This window comes from Bufo bufo, chromosome 4 (genome assembly GCF_905171765.1).
Source record: "Bufo bufo chromosome 4, aBufBuf1.1, whole genome shotgun sequence".
Lineage (NCBI taxonomy): Eukaryota > Metazoa > Chordata > Amphibia > Anura > Bufonidae > Bufo > Bufo bufo.
In genome coordinates, this window is record NC_053392.1 from 133,129,561 (window position 1) to 133,143,466 (window position 13,906).

A 13,906-nucleotide genomic window follows, 5' to 3' on the forward strand; every position below is an offset into this window, starting at 1 on the left:
TGGCAGTGCTCTCACTCTAGTGGTAGCGTGAGACAGAGTCTACAACCCACACAAGTGGCTCAGGTATGCAGCTTATCCAGGATGCTGTGTCTGTCAGCGTAGTGTCCAGAGCATGGAGGCGCTACCAGGAGACAGGCCAGTACATCAGGAGACGTGGAGGAGGCCGTAGGAGGGCAACAACCCAGCAGCAGGACCGCTACCTCCGCCTTTGTGCAAGGAGGAACAGGAGGAGCACTGCCAGAGCCCTGCAAAATGACCTCCAGCAGGCCACAAATGTTCATGTGTCTGCTCAAACGGTCAGAAACAGGACTCCATGAGGGCCCGACGTCCACAGGTGGGGGTTGTGCTTACAGCCCAACACCGTGCAGGACGTTTGGCATTTGCCAGAGAACACCAAGATTGGCAAATTCGCCACTGGCGCCCTGTGCTCTTCACAGATGAAAGCAGGTTCACACTGAGCACATGTGACAGACGTGACAGAGTCTGGAGACGCCGTGGAGAACGTTCTGCTGCCTGCAACATCCTCCAGCATGACCGGTTTGGCATTGGGTCAGTAATGGTGTGGGGTGGCATTTCTTTGGAGGGCCGCACAGCCCTCCATGTGCTCGCCAGAGGTAGCCTGACTGCCATTAGGTACCGAGATGAGATCCTCAGACCCCTTGTGAGACCATATGCTGGTGCAGTTGGCCCTGGGTTCCTCCTAATGCAAGACAATGCTAGACATCATGTGGCTGGAGTGTGTCAGCAGTTCCTGCAAGACGAAGGCATTGATGCTATGGACTGGCCCGCCCGTTCCCCAGACCTGAATCCAATTGAGCACATCTGGGACATCATGTCTCGCTCTATCCACCAATGTCACGTTGCACCACAGACTGTCCAGGAGTTGGCAGATGCTTTAGTCCAGGTCTGGGAGGAGATCCCTCAGGAGACCTTCCGCTGCCTCATCAGGAGCATGCACAGGCGTTGTAGGGAGGTCATACAGGCACGTGGAGGCCACACACACTACTGAGCCTCATTTTGACTTGCTTTAAAGGTCATTACATCAAAGTTGGATCAGCCTGTAGTGTGTTTTTCCACTTTCATTTTGAGTGTGACTCCAAATACAGACCTCCATGGGTTGAAAAATTTGATTTCCATTTTTAATTTTTGTGTGATTTTGTTGTCAGCACATTCAACTATGTAAAGAACAAAGTATTTCAGAAGAATATTTAATTAATTCAGGTGTAGGATGTGTTATTTTTGTGTTCCCTTTATTTTTTTTGAGCGAATTAGTGTGCCAAGTATTGGCGAGTGATCTGAGATTCCCCGGGGCAAGTATATTATGGACCTCAAGTGTAACAGTGCTGATTCATTACCTAGTATATAGTCTATCCTGGTTAGGGAGTTATGACTGCTGCTGTGACATGAGTATACTCTAGACCTGGGATATCTAGACCTCCAGAGATCGAGCTACCTAAACTGTTAAGAATCTGCAAAGATTTGAGGGATTCCCTGTATTGGGTTGACTTGCCACATCATTAAGGCGATCCAGCAAGGAATCTAACATCATATTTAAGTCTCCCATGCATTTTATTTTGGCATGTGGATACATAGCTGCAAAGGTGACCGCTAAATGTAACATCTGCGTGGATCCAGGGGGAGGATTATAAACACCTAGTAAAACGATGTACATTGTCAGTAAGAGCATGTATAAAGACATATCTGCCTTCCGTATCAATAGCTAGTTCTTTTGCCTCCCATCTTAGCTGTTTATGTACTAATAGGGACACCCCCCTTGAGGAGTGATAGGAGTGTGCGGACCACTGTACCCACTGTTTCTCTAGCCCCAGAGATGTGCGAGGTGTGTCTCTTGAAGACACAGTATATGCAGGATGGCATTTCTTATAAAAGTATGCACCATTGACATTCCATGAAAGAATTTTCAACTCCGCCATGGAATCTTGGACCTGTAGGTAATCTCAGGAGTTGAGCATACTGCAATGGCTATAGTAATTCTGAGCAGGTTTGTTTGGTTAACCGTAAACATGCCAACAGTAGAAACTAGACAAAGAAAACTTTAAGTCTTAACAACGTAATACTTGTAATTTAGGTGTTGTGTAGGGCTGCTATAATTTTCTATCCAAGCACAAAATTATAGTGAATGTGGCCTCAACTCCTTAAATAAAACCTATATAGGCCAAGACCAGAAGCTATACAGAATGTTTGCCACATATCAACTTAGCCTAGCCAGTCCGCTGGCATCATCTGGTGGCCCTTCTGCAGATTGTTGCAGGGACTTCATAGTCTTGGTGATCTCCGTAAGGCTAGCTCTTCATTGACTTCTCCAGGAAAGGTAATGAAGACTGCTCGATTCCCATCTATTATTCTTAGTTTTGTTGGGTAGCCCATGGAGTAGGATTCTCTCAGCCGCCACTTAACGTCCATGAAGGTGGCACAATGTTTCTGCAGTTCCATGGAAAAATCTGGGAAGATGGAGGCTTTGGTGTTGTCGTATTGGATTTCCTGGTGTCTTCTGGCTAGAGCCAAAATCATCTCTATCTTTGCAATTGAGAAACCTTGCGAGCATGGGTCAAGGTGGGGCTCCAGGTGGTGACAGCCTTGCTGGTACTCTATGAGCTCTTTCCACCGAAGACCACAGAGAATTCGGCATCCTGGAAAAGCTCTTTTATCCAGTTCTCTATGAACTCATCCGGTGTACGGCCCTCTGCTTTTTCGGGTAAACCGATTATTCTTCGGTTGTTTCCTCGAAGCCTGTTTACCAAATCATCCACTTTTTGTCTCCAGAGTTCTGCCTTAGTGTTGAGCTCAGACAAGGACCTGGGAACATTGGCCATGGCATCCTCTATACAGGATATACGCTCTTCGGTGTGTTGAACTGTCCCGCAGGTTGTGCATATCTTGCAGCAGGAGGCCTAGGTCAATTTTGACCTCATCTAGTTTTCCTGTTAGAGATGTCTTGCAAGCAGTGATGGCTTCCAGGACGTGTGCTGTCACTTGTTTAAGGGTGGGTTCATCTAGAGCCTCCTCAGATACCATGGCAGAGGATACATTGTCCAGAGCAGTACTAGCTCTAGTGCAGGCATGCTCAACCTGCGGCCCTCCAGCTGTTGCAAAACTACAACTCCCAGCATGCCCGAACAGCCTACAGCTATCAGCCTACAGCAGGGCATTGTGGGAGTTGTAGTTTTACAACAGCTGGAGGGCCGCAGGTTGCGCATGCCTGCTCTAGTGTGAATATTACGCTGTGGTAGAGGGGACCGTGATGTCTCTTTTGGATGTCTGGTAAATTCTTTCAGCTTATCTACAGCACTTTGTGTTTTTTGTGGCCCCATTATTCTGTTATTTGGGGGTTAATGTATTTGAATTTGAGTTATTCCCCACGCTTGTGCTTCTTTATAGACCTTGTTGCAATATGAGCTGCCAGGGACACGGGCAGGGGTTGTTCTGGGCTGCCTTTTAGTCCCCGTTTCAGGATTGCAGGGTCCTTACAAAAGGTAGGTGCTGGCAGTATTCTCACTTTATACCCCGCAGGGTTCTGGGGTCTCCTCTGTGCCTGGGTGCTGCTCTGCTCGGGCACTCCCTCCTCCTCCTCCCTTGTGCTGGTCAGTGGCTGGCAATATGGCCAACTGGTGGGAAAAATCAGTGGGTGCACTATATCTCCTACGCCTTGCTCCTTCCTCTCCCTGCCCGCCTCGGTTCCTCTCACCTCAATTGAGGCGACAGTGCCAAGTATGATTCTTGCCGGGGAATCTATCCGGCCGCACATGCGGCTGCGTTCGTGCCGCCCCTACCGGACTTCTGCAGGACGAGTCGGGTGGTCTCGCTGTGGCTCACTCTGTCAGTGTCAGGGCACTTTCAGGGGGTCTTTTGCCTTGATAGATACAGGTAGTGATAAGGATTTATCCCGCAGTGCTGTGCCAGCCACGACCCCTGAAGAAATCTATTCTTACCTGTTCCTCACTGCTCCTGGGTTGTCATCACTGGACTTTCAGTCCCTTGCAATTTCTGCACAGACAGGTCCATGTGCACCACTGCAGCCAGTGACTGGCCTCAGCTGTGTCATGCCATGGAGACAAATCCAGTCATTGGCTGCAGTGGCACACATGACCCCAATCCATATGGAAGTTTACAGGACAGGGACAAGAAAACTGCTTAAAGGGAGATAGAACGGACCGGGCGAAGTAGGTAAATACTGTATAGCTTTCTTCACAGGCAATGCTGGGTAGGAGATTTAAACAAAATCCTTCACATCCCCTTTTAAGTGTCACTAACCTTTCACCAAACTTTGCATCAATCAATAGAGTGTGTACACATAAGAAATAACACTTTTTGGCAGTTATATCACCATGTATCTGGCATTTTTAGCAGTTTCTCTGTATGCTTAATGTCTAGGTTTCCGTTCGCTCAGGCCTGGTGTGTGAAGACCAGCTGCCATCCATTGTAAATAGAAAGTAAAGGAGAATCTGCTTTCTAACCTTCTCTTATTCAGAAACAATTACAGGATCAGAGAGGACATTATAGAGCGGTATTGACCTGTATAATTGGAGCTTGTCCATCTTGGATGGGATGAAGGCATTTTTCAAAGCGAAAAGTTAGCAAATGGAGGGGGGAGCTAAATAGCTGATAACGTGAGAACTAGACATTTCTCCCTGATAAGACATATTACAAAGTTTCTCGTGGTCACTTGTATTATTGATTATGTAAAGTTGTGTGAAAAGTTAGGGACAGTTTAAGTGTACTGGATGCTATTCCTTCTCCCCAGAGTTTCCAATTCCCTCTAGTAGGGCACATAACCGATACTGTAGTATTAGAACAGCACTAGACATGAATGGTATTGGATTACTAGAGTATGGAGAAAAATGCAAGAAACACCGCAAATACATTACTCCCAAAGATAAAGCATGATGTATATGTTAGCGCAGATTTCAATTATGCTGCCATAGACTGAGACCCATGGCGTTATATTTAGGAAGCCACAGTGCCACTCTCACCAAATATATATCACAGACAAGCCAGGCATTTTAAGACGGCAGCAGAACCATCAATAGGACATACAACCTGTAAGGGCTCATGCACACGACAGTATTTTGCGTTCAGTATACTGTCCGTTTTTTTAGTTCAGTATGCGGTACATATACTGAACCATTCATTTCAATGGTTCAGCCAAAAAAAAAAAAAAATCCTAAGTGTCTCCGTGTGCATTCCGTTTCAGTATTTCCATACCGTGAAAAGATAGAACATGTCCTATTCTTGTCCGCAAATCACAGTGCTTGGCTCCATTCAAGTCAATGGGTCCGCAAAAAAACGGAACACATACAGAAATGCATCCGTATGTCTTCTGTATCCGTTCCGTTTTTGCGGAACCATCTATTGAAAATGTTATGCCCAGCCCAATTCTTTCTATGCAAGTACTGTATACGGAAAAATGGAAAGGAAAGAGACACCACGGAAACAAAAAAACTGAACTGCTCCGTAAAAAAACAGACCGCAAAACACTGAAAAAGCCATACGGTCGTGTGCATGAGCCCTAAATCTGTCACGCTGCACTGGGGGAAGAGATCGGTGCAAGGTATTGCTTACTCTCCCCATAGTGTTTACCAAGCCAACTCAGTCAGTCAAAGCCTTAAACATAACCCAGTCACACTAGCCCTCCGGTTGTAGGAGCAGCAGACAAACAAGACGCACAAACAACAAACAGAAATAAAAAGCGGCCGAATTGATCTTATTGACTCCCTTCGAAGGCCCAAATTTACTAATCCTGAAGACAGTACGCTTAGACTGGCAGTCTAGACCTGCACAAGATTTATCACTGGGGATAAGGCTGGAAGATAAATCTGGTGTAGGGATACACAATTCTCTGACTCTATACCAATTATTGGTTGGCTTAGGCTACTTTCACACTCGCGTTTGGTGCGGATCCATCATGGATCTGCACAGACGGATCCGTTCAGATAATACAACCGTCTGCATCCGTTCAGAACGGATCCGTTTGTATTATCTTTAACATAGCCAAGAAGGATCCATCTTCACCACCATTGAAAGTCAATGGGGGACGGATCCGTTTTCTATTGTGCCAGATGGTGTCAAAAAACGGATCCATCCCCATTGACCTACATTGTGTGCCAGGACGGATCCGTTTGGCTTAGTTTCGTCAGACGCATACTAAAACGCTGCAAGCAGCGTTCTGGTGTCCGCCTCCAAAGCAGAAAGGATACGGAATGGAGGCAAACTGATGCATTCTGAATGGAAAAGAATCTGCTCAGAATGCATTAGGGCAAAACTGATCCGTTTTGGACCGCTTGCGAGAGCTATAACGGATCTCAGAAACGTAAAGCCAAAACGCCAGTTTAAGTGTTAAAGTAGCCTTACTTTGAAAAAGATTTTTATGCCAGAATGGTCGTGCAACATTTGGTGCAAAATGGATTATCTTAGGTCCAATCCCCTTGTCAAGCGTATCAGAAAAAAGTAGAAACCCTAGATGCACCTAGTCGTGCCAGTTTTTGGAGCAGACACATTAATAAATCTGATCCAAAGTCTTCACGACTTCTTAGAAATCAAGCACTTCATTTGCACAAAGGAAAACCCCATGTTTGATCTACAGAACCCTACATTTGTTCTAGATTAGGCTACTTTCACACCAGCGTTTTTGCTGGATCTGTCAGGGCTCAGCAAAAACACTTCAGTCGTGATATACAACCATCTGCATCCGTTATGGACGGATCCAGTTGCATTACCCATAAATTAGCTAACACAGATCAGTCTCAAACCATTGTAAGTCAATAGGGAATAAATCAGTTTTCTTTTGTGTCAGAAAACGGATCCCTAACCATTGACTTACATTGTGCGTCATGATGGATCTGTCTTGCTTTGCACCCCAGGACGCATTCAAAAATGCTGCTTGAAGCGCTTGGGTGTGCATCATGGGAACGCAATGAAACTGAGCGGAATGCATTCTGGTGCAGTCCCTTCAGTTCAGTCTGTGCAGAAAGTAGCCTTAAGCATGCAGAACTTCAACCTTTGCTCTATAGACCTTGCAGAACAGATAAACCCACTAAAACCCTAATCTTTGCTATAGATCAGGAGTCAGCAACCTCCAGCTGTGGTGAAACTACAACTCCCAACATGCTCCATTCACTTCTATAGGAGATGTGACAAAAGCCAAGCAAATGTGCATTGCTAGGAGTCAGTTTTACCACAGCTGAGTGCAGGAGGTTGCTGATCATTCACATGTCAGTGTTCCATTCTCCACAGAGAGCACACGTCCCCATTCATTTTAATGTGTGTATTTGGACATCAGTGTCTTAGCGCGGTCTGTGGGTCTGTTTTTCACCACAAATGCATGCTCTATTTTGTCCGTGTTCATGGATCTATGACGCCCATTATAGTATATGGGTCCGTGAAAGCCATGGATGCCATCCGTATTGCATCCGTGTCTCTTAGACCATTAGGGCTCTATCACACGAATGTGCATTTGCGGATCCGCAATACACGGGCACAGTTCCGTGTGCATTTTGCATTACAGATGTGGACACATTCACTTCAATGGGTCCACAAATCCAGAGATGTGGAACAGAAGAACGGAACACTACGGAGTGCTTCCTGGGGTTCCGTTCCGTGCCTCCGCACCGCAGTAAGCTAGAACAGTATCTTTTTGAGGAACGGAGGGATCGCGGACCCAGTCACGTGAATAGGTCCACGATCCCCATGCGGCTGGGCCACAGTCGTGCCCGTGCATTGCGGACCACAATTTGTGGTCTACAGCACAGGCACAGACTTCATTCACACTGTCGTGTGAACGAGCCCTTAGGAAGAGTTTCTTTGAAAATTAATTTTTCAGCTGTTCAGTGTCCGTGAAACAATTGACACAAGGACCCAACACAGATCACGGACGCATCACTGACCACCTTCTCACGGACATGGATGTGTGAATTAGGCTTAACCCTGCAGAATAGATCAACCCCACAGAACCCAACCTTTGCTCTATTGATCAACCCCACAGAACCCAACCTTTTCTCTACAGATAGACCCTGCAGAAGCCTATATTTTCTCTATAAATTAACCCCAGCAGAACCCTCAAAGTCTATCACTCTCAGAAGGCAATCACAGTTCAAAGGTTAGTACAATAGTCCGACAGAGTACATCTTTAGGAAATTCCTTCGCTTTCTCGCTCCCTCTGCGCACATTCAAGTATTCACCGGCAGATGTTCCGTAATTACTTTGCAAATGAAGATTAGAATTAAGAACAATTTAGCGCAAGCTTTAAGGAAGAGCTGTAATAACACGACTTAAAGTGCTTTTAAGAAAAAGGAAAGTCTGGTACCGTGTTAGCCAATAGAAAACTAGTTCAGTGCTCTCATAAAGACCTCATGCACACGACCGTATTTTGTTTCCGTGTCCGATCCAATTTTTTTGGCGGATAGGATGCGGACCCATTCATTTCAACGGGTCCGCAAAAAACACGGACAGCACACTGTGTGCTGTCCGCATCAGTATGTCCGTTCCGTTCCTCCGCAAACAAAATAGTGCATGTCCTATTTTTTTCTAGTTTGCGGACAAGGATAGGCATTATTACAATGGATCCGCAAAAAAAAAAGTTCCGCAAAAAAAAAAAAAGGATGCCATACGGAACGTCATCCGTTTTTTGGGCGGATCCACAATTTGCGGACCGCAAAACACATACGGTCGTGTGCATGTAGCCTAAGAGAAACAAAATAAGAGTATTGCAGGTTTAATACCTTTTACATAGCGAGCTTTGGAGACATCACCAGTCCCTTCATCAGGCGTACTACAAGAATATATGAAGAAATCGAACAGATCTTTGATATGTCGTTCTGTTATTTTTCAAATGTCCATTCATTCCCCCATGTCTGTTCTTATTGTACATATATTGCCGTTTCTTCATATATTCTTGTAGTACGCCTGATGAAGGGACTGGTGAGGTCTCCAAAGCTCGCTATGCAACATCATTACTTCTATTTTTGTTCGCCATTAAAAAAGGTATCAAACCTGCAATACTTTTATTTCTCTTAAATGAGAGCACTAAACTAGTTTACTTAAAACCTGTAAAAGAGACAAACTTCTCCCCAGGTCTGAAAACCCACTCTGCGCAAAATATACTCAACCCAACAGTAAAGCTCAGTAGATTCCTTATAATCTATATGCCTGCCCCCACCACCACAAAAAAAAAGTTCACTTTCCTGTTTTCTAACCCTTATGTAACAAGTCTGCTGTAAAAGCTGCACCGATTTGTAGGCGGGCTGATGTCCGACATGTGGGGAGGAAGTGAGAGGGGCTGCGGTGCTGTGCACAGGGGGGGCGGTGGGGAATCAATGGGGATCACCGCACAGAGCAGGCAGGTGTGTATGTGCTGGGAAGGAGGTGCATGCAGCCTCCGAGCATGGAGCAATGCAAGGCTGGAGGGACAGGCCCCCCCTGTACTGCCACCTCAGCACAGTCTGTATTACCGGTATGGGGGAGGGGACAGCTTAAAGGGCCAGAGCTCCCTGCCAGCTCAGCATGCAGAGAGTGTTCTCTAGACTGCTTTAACAAGTTTCTATCTAGAACTACCAGTCAGATCCTTTGTGCGTCCATTAAACTAAACAGAAAGTTAGAAGTGTTGACGTGAAGGTCCTTACTACTGCCATATGGTTAAAAAATCGTGCCACGCAAAAGCCAAACTAAACCTTTAAAAGAAACCGGGGATCATTTAAGTAAAGGCAAGCAATGTTACCTAAAGAAATAGTCATCTGCCATGACATAAAACAGCATAAACAAGCCACCACGGGCAGAGGAGCGCGTACTATACACAGGGAAATAACTGTTACCCTGACAAACTAATAACCGCGAGAGCATTACGCCACGAAGCCCGTCTTTACCAGATTCCTTCAGATCTTAGAATGCTTGGAATTAAGGAATGTGCTTACAAAGGACAGAAGCTCCAAAGGAAAGTTTATGGAGCCTGAACATGGGAAGCAGGAAAAGAAACTGTACAAACCAAACTAAATGGCCCTGTAATAGGGGACGCTCAAGAGATGGAATATTTTCTGACGTGTATTTTTCAGAGGCAGAAAACGGAGGCCAACCCTCGGATTTCTGCTGCGGATGTGCCACAGGGTGCATTGTTAGGGCTCATGCACAAACATTTTTTGTGGCCCGTATGCGGAACCATTCATTTCAATGGGCTGCAAATAAAAATAAAAAACTATCCTATTCTTGTCCGTCTAGCAGAGGACAGGCCTTGTTACAATAGATCGGCGAAAAATACAGATTTAACACAGGCGTCACAGAGGCCACCCCTTTTTATGTGGATTCACGTTTTACGGACTGCAAAATACATACGGTCGTGTGCATGAGCCCTTATTCTACACGTGTTTTCTGACCAGAATAAGTGACACTCAACAGAAGAAAAAAAAGCTGGAAATCTGCACTGAAACTTTCCTATACAGAGAGACAGGGGCTGCAGAAATCTCATTCACATGGATGGGATGTGGAATTCAGTACATACTACAGCTGAAAAGTCTATTGTGTGAACATAACCTTTAGGCCTCACGCACATGATCATCGTTTTCATCCGTCTGCTTTTATGTGCAGACAGCGCACCGACTCCTTTCTATGGGGTCATGTGCGCATCCATATTTTTTGCAGATCTGTCTGGCTGTTCCACAGCTTCTAGAACAGGCCCCATTCTGGTCTGCGGAGGAGAACAGTCACTTTCATTGAGAAAAACATGGTGTCCACTTGGAAGGTATCCATTTGCGGACTGAAATGCAGATAAGGCTGTGTGCGCACGAGGCCTTAGGGCGCTGTTAAAAGCACAAATGGGCCACTATGGTCTGTAGTATTTTTTGTACTGCAGGACTATGGACTGAAACCAAAGGCACATGCACAGCACCACAGGATCGAGGCCTCCAAGATAGAATAGGTGATGTGGGAAGATAGTAAACTGTCAGGCTGCATTCAGACCATGATAATATGGAGGTATTTGGCATCCATATTGCAGCTCTTGGAGTCATAAGGATGTAAGGTGCTGAGAGTCCGGATCGGTTATGCCCACAGCTGGGCCACAACACAGGAGTAACAGACGGACACTGCCTACACCATATTAAGCTTGTGTGAATGCAGACTAAGTCTATGGCTATAAACATAGCTGATGTCTTAACATGTTCCTGTGGACTGCAGATAACGTGCAGACATCCACAGCATGTGAACATCGTCTAGGGCAGGCATGCTCAACCTGCGGCCCTCCAGCTGTTGCAAAACTCCCAGCATGCCTAAGCAGCCTACAGCAGGGCATTGTGGGAGTTGTAGTTTTACAACAGCTGGAGGGCCGCAGGTTGAGCATGCCTGCTCTAAGGCACTTGTTACAGGGGCTGGTGTTCAGCAACAACTTTTTTTTGCTCCTAGCAAAACGGAACCACCTTTATCTATGAAGCTGGGGTTACACAGCAGCAGAATTAAGCTTCATGCACGCAATCGTGTCCATATTGCGGTCAGCAAACCACAAAATATGGACGCCTTCAGTGTGCACTCATTTTTCTCACTAGAAAGGATTGTTCTCCTCCACAATACGGACCAGGACACGTTTTATAATTGGCAGAACAGATGTATGGACGCGGACAGCACACAACGAAATGAATGGGTCCACGTGCAACCCACAAGAAAACTAATTACGGATTGGACATGGATGGAAAGTACAGTCGTAGGACGATCCCAATTTACCATTAGGCCTCGTGTACACAACCCCATAGGTTGTCATTTGAGTCACATCACAACCATGATCCGGTCCAGTCACCATATCGTCTGAGCCTTGAACGGAAAGATCTAGAGAACCTCCTGTTTTACCTACGAGGGACTGTTCGGCCACATATGTACATGTAAAATCTAGAAGACATCTTATAATGCAGCCACCAGAACGGACAATCGTGAATATGGAAGACCTACAGCCAAAAGCACGTCCTCACAGACAGACAGACTGCCCAAAAGAAGGTGGGAAGACATGTACAAGCCTCACCAGCCAAGCACTGGGATAGACCTATAGCGTTGCACTTCATAAACATGTCCGCCATCCCATATGGAACCTACGTCAGGGTGTATTAGCAGCTGGTATTATATCAGTGACCCAGCCAGCCTATTGGGAATGCTGCTCCCCGGAGGTCCTGGAAATCTCAGGACTAGGTTACCCTATACATGTCCAGATGTTTATAAAATCAGACACGTGCTGTGGTCTGCAGCCTACGCTAGGAGTTGTAGTCTCACAGCCAGACGGTAAACCTACACCGTCTAGAACTGCAAGTGGTGGCTCAGCAGAGAGGACTTCCACCACCCAGAATAATTAAGGAACGTGCACCATAAAACCCACGAGCAGGGCCGAAGCTCCGCAACCACCGTGCGCCACCAGCTAAAGTTACTTGTACACCCAGTGAGTGCACTCAGCTTTTTCACTCCCGGAGATTGCAACACAGACTGCTGACTGGGAGATGGATTAGGAGGATTTCACCCCCACCCCTCCCTCGCCTATACCCCTCCCACTCCAGGCCTCATTCTATGCCAACGTCACCATTTCAGGCCCAGGTTAAACCTCTGCTACTTGCGGGAGGATTTAACCCCCTCCTCGCCAGATAGCCGACAAGTTAGCTTGCCAGGACATGCAAACAGCTGGACAATTCAAGTTACATTAACAAACAGGCCTGCCTCCCCATGAACCCCAGTTCCACTACGCGGTCCCATATGGACTGGTTAGCAGGGTAGGTTTCCAGGTAGACCACAGCCGCTAAAGGCACAACACAACGCTGGCATAAGTTACCAGGACGGGAAGCCAATACCCCTGTCCAAGCTGAGATCAGAAACTAGGGGGCTCAAAGAGGGGGGGGACAATGATCATCAGGGCAGTGCCATTTGGCAGATCCCTCGAGGTCTATTCGCTCCATACAAACAAAGGGGTTCCCAACCCAAGTAATCATGGATTCAAGAAAGGTTAGTACGGAACCAGTTGGGCTCAGTAATGATGTGTGAGCTGATAATGCGATGACTCACAGAATAACCCTTTACCGCAGTGTAAATATAAGGTCACGGCGTATTGGCACATGGTCGTGCACCGATGTCATGGACTTATTTTTTTAAATTCCTGATTTTCAGTTTTCTATTTAAAAACACAAATTGTTGATTCTCTAAACAAGATTGTGGTGACTGGTGCAAGGAAGAAGACTGATGGGGGCAATGGAGTCACTGGGGAGGAGGAGAAGCAGCAGGGAAGGGGGTCCTGCTGGTAGCAGTAATCCGGGGCAGATGTGGCAGGGCTGATCGTGTACAGGCAGGGCGCTGGGATGGTGCAGACACGTAGCAGTCAATGACAAGTGCTGCTCCTCTGTCCCACAGCCTACCCCAGCGGTTACTCCACGTAGGCAGCAGCAACACCACACCTCCGACCCCCCTACAGCTCCAGTGCCCCCTGCCATTGTCAGCAACGTATAAACCCGAAGCCCACCCCGTGCCCCCTCACACTCACTCCGTGTCCCGATCCGCTGACTGCCGGGGAAAGCGTCGGCCGCTTCGTCCAGCGCTTATATAGAATGAGTCCTAGCCTATCAATTAGCGGAACGTCATCAGCCGCGACACGTCAGCCAGAGGATGGGACTGGAGAGGGACCGGAAGCGGAAATGCGTCACCCGGAAACCGGATGTCTTTTTTCTTTCTTTTTTTTACCGATCAAACTTTATTGAACTGGTTGACACGGATTGCTGTAGTGGCGCTATGCAGTAGGACGTGATACTGGGGTGGGGGAGCTGCAGGACACTGTGGATGCGAGCCTTGTGTACAATGTATGGGCTCCTGGATGTCTCTGCAGCCAATGACTACTAATTATTTGTATTTAGATGATTCTCCCTGCAGCAAACTTGCCAACTCAGTT

At 46.7% G+C, this 13,906-nt stretch overlaps 1 protein-coding gene across 1 annotated transcript in view; it reads right to left on the minus strand.

Annotated features, from left to right (window-relative positions):
• The window catches only part of LOC120997700 (high density lipoprotein binding protein), a 53,582-nt gene extending 39,957 nt beyond the window's left edge, over window positions 1-13,625 (minus strand). Inside the window, exon 1 of the mRNA XM_040427932.1 lies at window positions 13,505-13,625. The gene's annotated coding sequence lies outside the window, so the exon portion shown is untranslated. The remainder of the gene's footprint in view (window positions 1-13,504) is intronic.
• Between the last annotated feature and the right edge of the window lie 281 nt (window positions 13,626-13,906).